The 7,471-nt window shown below is 33.4% G+C and overlaps 1 protein-coding gene across 7 annotated transcripts in view; it reads right to left on the bottom strand.

Annotated features, from left to right (window-relative positions):
• PDE4D (phosphodiesterase 4D) overlaps positions 1-7,471 on the bottom strand; it is a 1,196,841-nt gene that overhangs the window by 305,387 nt on the left and 883,983 nt on the right. The window lies entirely within an intron of this gene.

The raw sequence follows: 7,471 nt of genomic DNA, 5'->3' as shown, positions 1-7,471 counted from the left end.
CACAAACACACACACACATATATACATATACATGTGTGTGTTTGTGTGTGTATATAAATATATGTGTGTATATATATGTATATATATGTGTGTATATATATATATTCTTCAACAAATCTTTTTACCATGTAAGCACTGACATTGTTTTTAACAGTGTTTCTTGGCCCTACTTGACTGGAAATGTTAAAGACTAGCAAAACGTTTCCAGCTCCACATTGGGGTTAGAAGTGGGGAAAATCAGATTATAGGTTATTCTCTGTGGTCTCTTTTATTTCAAAGACTTTATGGTGCTACTAACTGGTCAAACGCCAGAGAGGAAGAAAACGGTGCAATTTATAGTCTGACCAGAGGAAGACAGAGTCAGTAAGCTGAATGAGTCAGGAACTAGCTAGATCTCTAAGGGATGGAGCTGTGTTAAAGTCCATGTTCCATTTCTTGATATATCTCTAAGGGCTCATGGTTGGAGGCTTGTATACAAATCTTGGGGGAAAAGGCAGACAAATGCCAAAGACAAATATGTTCTTGATATACGTAAGATAAAAAGAAGAAATTTCAACAATCTAGGACAGGAAGGAAAGGTGTAAGTAGCAGCCAGTTGATTACTTTTCTAATATCATGAAGCACAACTATGTGTGGCCAAAGCAGTTTAGATAGAAAAACAAACAAAACAATAATAATAAGAAGAACAACAGCAACAACAACAAACATGGGATGTAGATTCGACAGACCAGGACTTTTCTGCAGCACTATAATTTGACAAATTTAGTGACTTCAGTGTTAATTCATACAGTTGATCTGAAGACGAAATGAGTTCAACTGTATAGAGCACTAAGTTCATTGTCTGTCAAAGAGTAGATGCTCATATCGTGGCTATCATCGTTACTAAGGTTATGACTCCAACTATGAGTATAGACCTCGGAGCTGCTGTCTCCAACTAGCTGGTGATCCAGCTGCCAATCAGTTACTTGCTGTTCTATAACAAAGTTGCAGTGTTAGAGCAAAAATCACAGCCGGCAGTGACCTATCCTATGTTCGAATGCCATTGGTTAAAAATGGACACATTTTATAGTAATTTATCCTAAGTAAAATGGTATGTCATATAAATTCTTTGACACAAAGAAGAAACTCTGTGCCACACTGCAATGGAATGACATCATGAATGTTAGGAATTATTGTTTTCTCTTTTCCGCATATATATGAATATCTCATGCAAGTTCATTAAAAAGCTCAATTTCTCATCTTGGATGTATTTTCAACAAGAAAGAGAATTAGGTACAACGGGAACACTTTTCTCTAAGAAGTCTGAAAACAATTACATACTGAAATTATTTTTAATGAAACATTTCTTTTAACAAGTCACACTGGTGCCATCTATTTTACAATTTAGAATTAATATTTTGCAATATGAAATGGAAAAAAAAATCAAGAAGTCATTCACTAGCAGTTTTCAAAGGCCATAAAGGAGAATTGGTTTATCTATTGATTCACTCGCATTGTATCTACTGACAACTAAGAGGAAATGGGTTAAAATTTAAGCAAGGAAGATTTGTACTAGATATAAAGAAAACTTCCCGTGTGGGATGAAAACCTCAGGACTGCTTCCTATAAGGAAGCTTTGGAAGCTGCAATCCTTTCTGTGCATACAGTCTACACCTAGTTTCTAGTTTTCTAATTTCTTGTTTTTTCTCACGTGTAGCAGAGAAATGGAAGGACTTGCAGCTGACTCCCTTTGTCCTATGGCAGAAATTCTTAGGGCTGAGATCAGTGGGAAAATGTCCTCTACACTGAGTTTCATTAATGGCAGCTTTTGCTCAGAAGTTTTCAATGTCATTAAACAGAGTAGGGTGCTAGATGATAGCTGCTTAGTCCAAAGTGGGCTGGAGTTCTTCCGTATCAGTCTCTCCATAATCTCTTTTTTCTTGCTGCACTTCCCCGACTTTCCTCTTGAAATATTCCCTTGTGTTTTTCTAACTCTTATTCTGAAGAGCAGTTCAGCCTTCTGCTGGCTTCTCTAATTCATATCCTCAGCTGTCACCCAGGATGTTCCTTAGAGAGCCAACCCCCTTAGAAAGCTTAGGACAGATAATAATCACAAGGTTTCCCCTGTCATGCTAAGAAACTGCATCCATAGGTTCTGGCATTCTTCCTACTTTCCATACTTTTGAAATGCTTTCTAATTTAGGTCAAACTTGACAAAGAAGTACGCAATTTGAAAGCTGAGACATATCACTGGCACAGGTTCACATTAGTTAGTTACCTGTACACAGTTATATTTGTCTTACCCAGGCTTGCTCTTATCGTGCCCCAGGCAGAACCCCAGCCCTTCCTGTAGGCACCAATCCCTGGAGACATTTGGTGGCTGAAGTGCACATTACTTCTGTCCATTTTCAAATATACCTTCAACCCCTATATTATCTTTTGAGATACTGGATCACCTCTGAAAAGGCTTCTAAGAAAATCTATGTTGATTTTTCTAGTTATGTTTTAAATATGTCAAATATTTCAATGTACCTTAATCACTTCTAAAAGCTGTGTGGCTTTAAGTCTATTTCATAACAGATGTGCCACTATCTTGGGTACTAGAACCAAAAAAAGTTTATCTCATTGTCAAAACTCTGAACCCATTTCAACAGTAGTCACGTACCTAAACCAGATCATAATATGTATTGCACAGGAAGAAAATAAGAGGATTCCATTTGTTTGCCTATTTATAAAAATTTCTAAGACAAAAGAAATAGAAAGGAAGATTGGGCACTTTTTTCAAAGCTGATCTAAAACTTCATACAAAAACTGAGATGTAGTACTTGTTTCAACCTGAAGCCTTATAGAGCTTGCAGAGAACAGAACAATTTGCTAATGTAATTGGAAAGATAATCTATTCAAAATTGTGTGGCATTGATCTTTTGCTCTTTATTCCCTGTTATAAAGACCAGAGGACCTTATTTGCTACCAGTAGAGAATATAATGGCTTTCAAGCTACAAGTACAAGAATCTTTCAAAAAGCTGTTTTTCAACAATCAACAATGTCAACCCTAAATTTCATAGGCTACCATAATTCTGAAAAGACAACTGCCAAATGTTGTAATGCATTTAGAAATATTCACAACATGAACAGTATTAAAGCCATTAAAAAAGATAAATTATATAGACAGTAGAGGGAGGTAATATGCTGAAGTAACAAAGCATGGTCTTTGAGGTAGACAGACTTGGGTTACCCCAGCCTATGACCTTGCCCAAGTTATTTCATCTCACAGAATCATTTTCTCACCTGTAAAATCTGGATTAACAACTCCTTCTTTTCGATGTTGTAATAAGAACTAAATAATACATTATATGTAAAATTATTGGCAGAGCTCTCATTCATAAAACACAGTCAATAAAATGAAAGCTGGAAGTATTATTAAACAATAGATTTTTTTTTGAGACAGTCTTGCTTTGTCATCCAGGCATGTGCAGTGGTACGGTCTCAGCTCACTACAACCTCCATCTCCTGGATTCAAGCAATTCTCATGCCTCACCCTCCCAAGAAGCTGGGATTACAGGCATGCACAACCAAGCCTGGCTAATTTTTGAAATTTTAGTAGAGACAGGGTTGCGTCATTTTGGCCAGGCTGGTATCAAACTCCTGGCCTCAAGCGATTTGCCTGCCTCGGCCTCCCAAATTGCGGGGATTCTAAGTAGGCCTGAGCTACGGTGCCTGGCCAAAAATAGAAAAATAATGATATGTTAAATGAAAAGCAGAGTACAGAAATAGTATTTACAGCTATTTAAGATATGTAAGGTAAGTTGAAAATGAGAATAACAGGATGGAACAATGGCATTAATCATTTATTTTCCTTCCAACATATTAATCAATGTTATTCCATCTTTTTTATTCTCAATTATAAAACTGGACATTTTAGCTTATACAAATGCTTTCCACTGTGATCATGAGGCCAAAATAAGAATGCTAAGCCAGCCTAGATTTTTACAACCTTAAGAGAAAAGAGGTAATAAAAAAATTATAATCCTCCATTGGTCAGAGCCACAACTTTAATTGTATCCACCCAGTACTGAATGCTTATTTGCATATTTTATACCCTGAGCAAATTGTTGTTTAATGGATATATAGATATCTGCATATATAAAGATGAGCTTGCTAATACATATAGTAGTTATATTTTTAATATTTTAAACTTTCATATATAACACTTTATTGATGAAAACAACATACAATATGCAAATACAGTGAAGAAAAGAGACACCGTCCTCCCTACTTTCACTCCTACCATTTTTTTTCTACCCTTAAAAGGTATCCACTACTAAAAGCTTGGTACAGAGTCATCCAGAATTTTTTCTACATCTATAAACCTAAGTATTACATGTATACTTATTAAATAATAATACTTATAATGAAAAGTATAAGTATTATTATATATGCAATAACCAATTTTAAAATTTGCTTTAAAAACAACGACAGTCGTATTTTGAAGAGTAGCATCTCTTTTTTTCCAGCTTACATAATGAATGATCTTACATGTAACACACAAATCCTAAAGCTTTGTTCTGACAGCAGGAAAGAACAGAGTCCACTTTCATGACCAAATTTTTCTTTATATTTATATTTGGAAGACTAATAATGTTTTACTTAAACTAAATCACAAGTCTTAATTACGTTAATGAGAAGTATCCCTGGGAAATGTTTATAAACAGTGAAGTGTTAAAAAGATATCAAGGAATATGTAAGTTAATATTATCATAGTATACAACCACTGACTCAATCTGAATTTAAGACATGTAAAACTCAAATATTTATGGAAAGGTCACTACATGATTCTTCTGTTACACAGAATTTGGAGGTGGAATATTGTTGACTGAAACAACTAAAATAGAAGGCAAACAATTCCACGATCAATGAATTTGCTAATTTTATTAACTTTGAGAATAAGAATATATATATATATATATATATATATATATATATATATATAAAGTTTTTTTTCAACTTCATGCATGCACACTTTTTTAAAGAATGCTTATGAATAAATACTATAATCACTTTCTGCTAGAACTGGGCATACAAATAACTGCTCATTAAATAAAAGCAACCTAGTATATGGCTTTATTATATAAACTCTAAATTTGTGACACGTTACAAAGAGACAAATAGATTAATTCGTCTATGTTATTAATATGTCTATGTTACAAAGAGACAAATGGATTAATTTTAAGGTTATTTTTATTTTGCCTTGAAATTCATAAAATTTTAATAATAAGGCTGACCTTTAATAAGAGGAACGGTATAAAATACAAGATTGCCAATAAATCCCATTTAAAATGTGAATATCCCATAGCAATTTAATTAAGGCTATAAGAACAAGTTAGTATGGACTGCTTTTTATGATACTTGGAGAGAAACAAATAGAAAAAGGTAAAGAAGTAAACCAAAGCATTGGATTCTTACACAGTACAACAAGCTTCCAAAGGTAGTGTTTGGCTTTGGGGAATCCCAGAGGACAGTAGAAAGATTTGGAGAAAGTAGACCAACAGAACACAAAATAGATTTATGTAATCAGAGTGAAGATGGTAAAGCCAGAAAGATGGTTCCCAGGAACAAAGTATTTTGAGGATCAACCTGAAAACAAATTAACATCTGAAAAAGAGATATATGGCAAAGTAGTAGGTCTCTCTCATGGGAAGTCAATTGAAAAGGAATGAGGGTAGGGTGATGGCTGGGAAATGTGGACAGGAACACTGGTAAGAAAACACTGTCCCCTGAGCAATTTGAGGCCTGTGGCCTTTATGTACAGAGGCACAGGAAGAGAGGCCCTTTCATATTTTTTAATACTCAAGTAAATGTGTGTTTGTGTATGTGTATATGTATACATACACACAAACATGTATTTTCTCTGTATACTAAATCTATAATCTATATTTTTACATATAATTAAATATAATAGGTATGTATAATATTGGACTGATAAAAGGATAATAAAATGGTAAAACTGTAATCACAGCTGATTATACCCTCAGACCACCAAATTATTCAGAAGCTGCAGTGATATACCCAAGCAGTTACATGATTAAGTCAGATGTAAGATTAATAACTGGAGAGATTTCTAAAGTGTGCAGTCAAATCCAAGAATCATTCATATATAGAAATTTCTTACACAAAAATACATTCTGTCCCCAACTCTATGCAGAATATTTAAAGTTAAATGGAACAATATACACATTCACAAATCAATATGTTTAAAAATGCATTTTGAATTGTGGCCCAACTTATGAAAATATCTCAAATAATTTAAAACAATAAAATAGAATAATTATGGATAAAAATAGACTATGAAAATCCAGAGGGGTAAAGAGTGTCAATGTTACTCATCCCCTGAAATGAACAAATTATTTCCAATTGAACCCTGAATTTGAAAATAAGTATCCTGGCAGTTTAGATAAAAAAAGAAATAGTTTGGTTAATCACTATTTGTTAAATATTATATCATCTTTCCACATAGGAAGGTTATAAATTATAAATGAGTAAAATTCACGTATGTTATAAATTCTGATTACTCATGTTGGTGACATATTAGCTATGGTAACTCATAAAAGGATTTTAAGGATTTTCTAGTATTTATTGTTTGAAGAAAAAGAAGAACCCTCCAAATTTATTTGCAGATGCAAACTCTGCTTTCAGTAAACTCAAGGAATAATTCATTGCACGTGTTATAAGAAATGGCAAGTAACGTAAGAGAGAAAATCTTCATCTATAATTTATTAAAACTCACAGAAATACTGCAGATGGGGCAATTCTTGCTTCTCGTCGACTATAAAACACTACAATAACAGCAAAAGCTAACCCAGCCACAAAAACATAGGCTAATTTCCTGATGTAAATAATCTGAGTATTTACATGTGTGTTTGCCTGCTCACATGATAATGCATATTTTGCTTGCCTGTTTTCTTCCTATCTCAACCATCTCGCTTCAATCATTGCTCTTATTTCTCCAATCTGAAGTATGATTATTTCCATTTCAAAGAGGTGAGCTTAGTTATTTATAATCAATCACTAAGAAAAACAAAATAAGACTAACCCTTAAAATAGCCATAAAAGTATTCTGTAAATACCTATTCCAGAAACAAAACTTACTTTGTTGCAAAAATACTCCTTAAGGGTCATGCTATATGTATGAGCATATCAAATCAGCACTGGGGAAATAATGGAATAAACATTAGAATAAATGGAAACTGACATATTTTTCATCAGGGTAAAACCATTAAAATTAACAAAACTATAATTACTAAGGAGCATTTCTAATAAAATAAAACATAAGAGATGACTGATAAGCAACTTGATAAACATTTAGTCATATAATTAAATTCAAGTTTGTTTAAATATAAATAACATTATTAATTTCTAACACATCTGTGCTAAAAATGAGGGTATAGCTTCTAAAGGCAAGGGCAAAGCCGGTCAACCACCAGCCCACTTGCA

Source organism: Saimiri boliviensis, chromosome 1 (genome assembly GCF_048565385.1).
Source record: "Saimiri boliviensis isolate mSaiBol1 chromosome 1, mSaiBol1.pri, whole genome shotgun sequence".
Taxonomy (NCBI): domain Eukaryota; kingdom Metazoa; phylum Chordata; class Mammalia; order Primates; family Cebidae; genus Saimiri; species Saimiri boliviensis.
The sequence above is the reverse complement of the archived record's forward strand: the minus strand, read 5'-3'. Positions and strand labels throughout refer to the sequence as shown.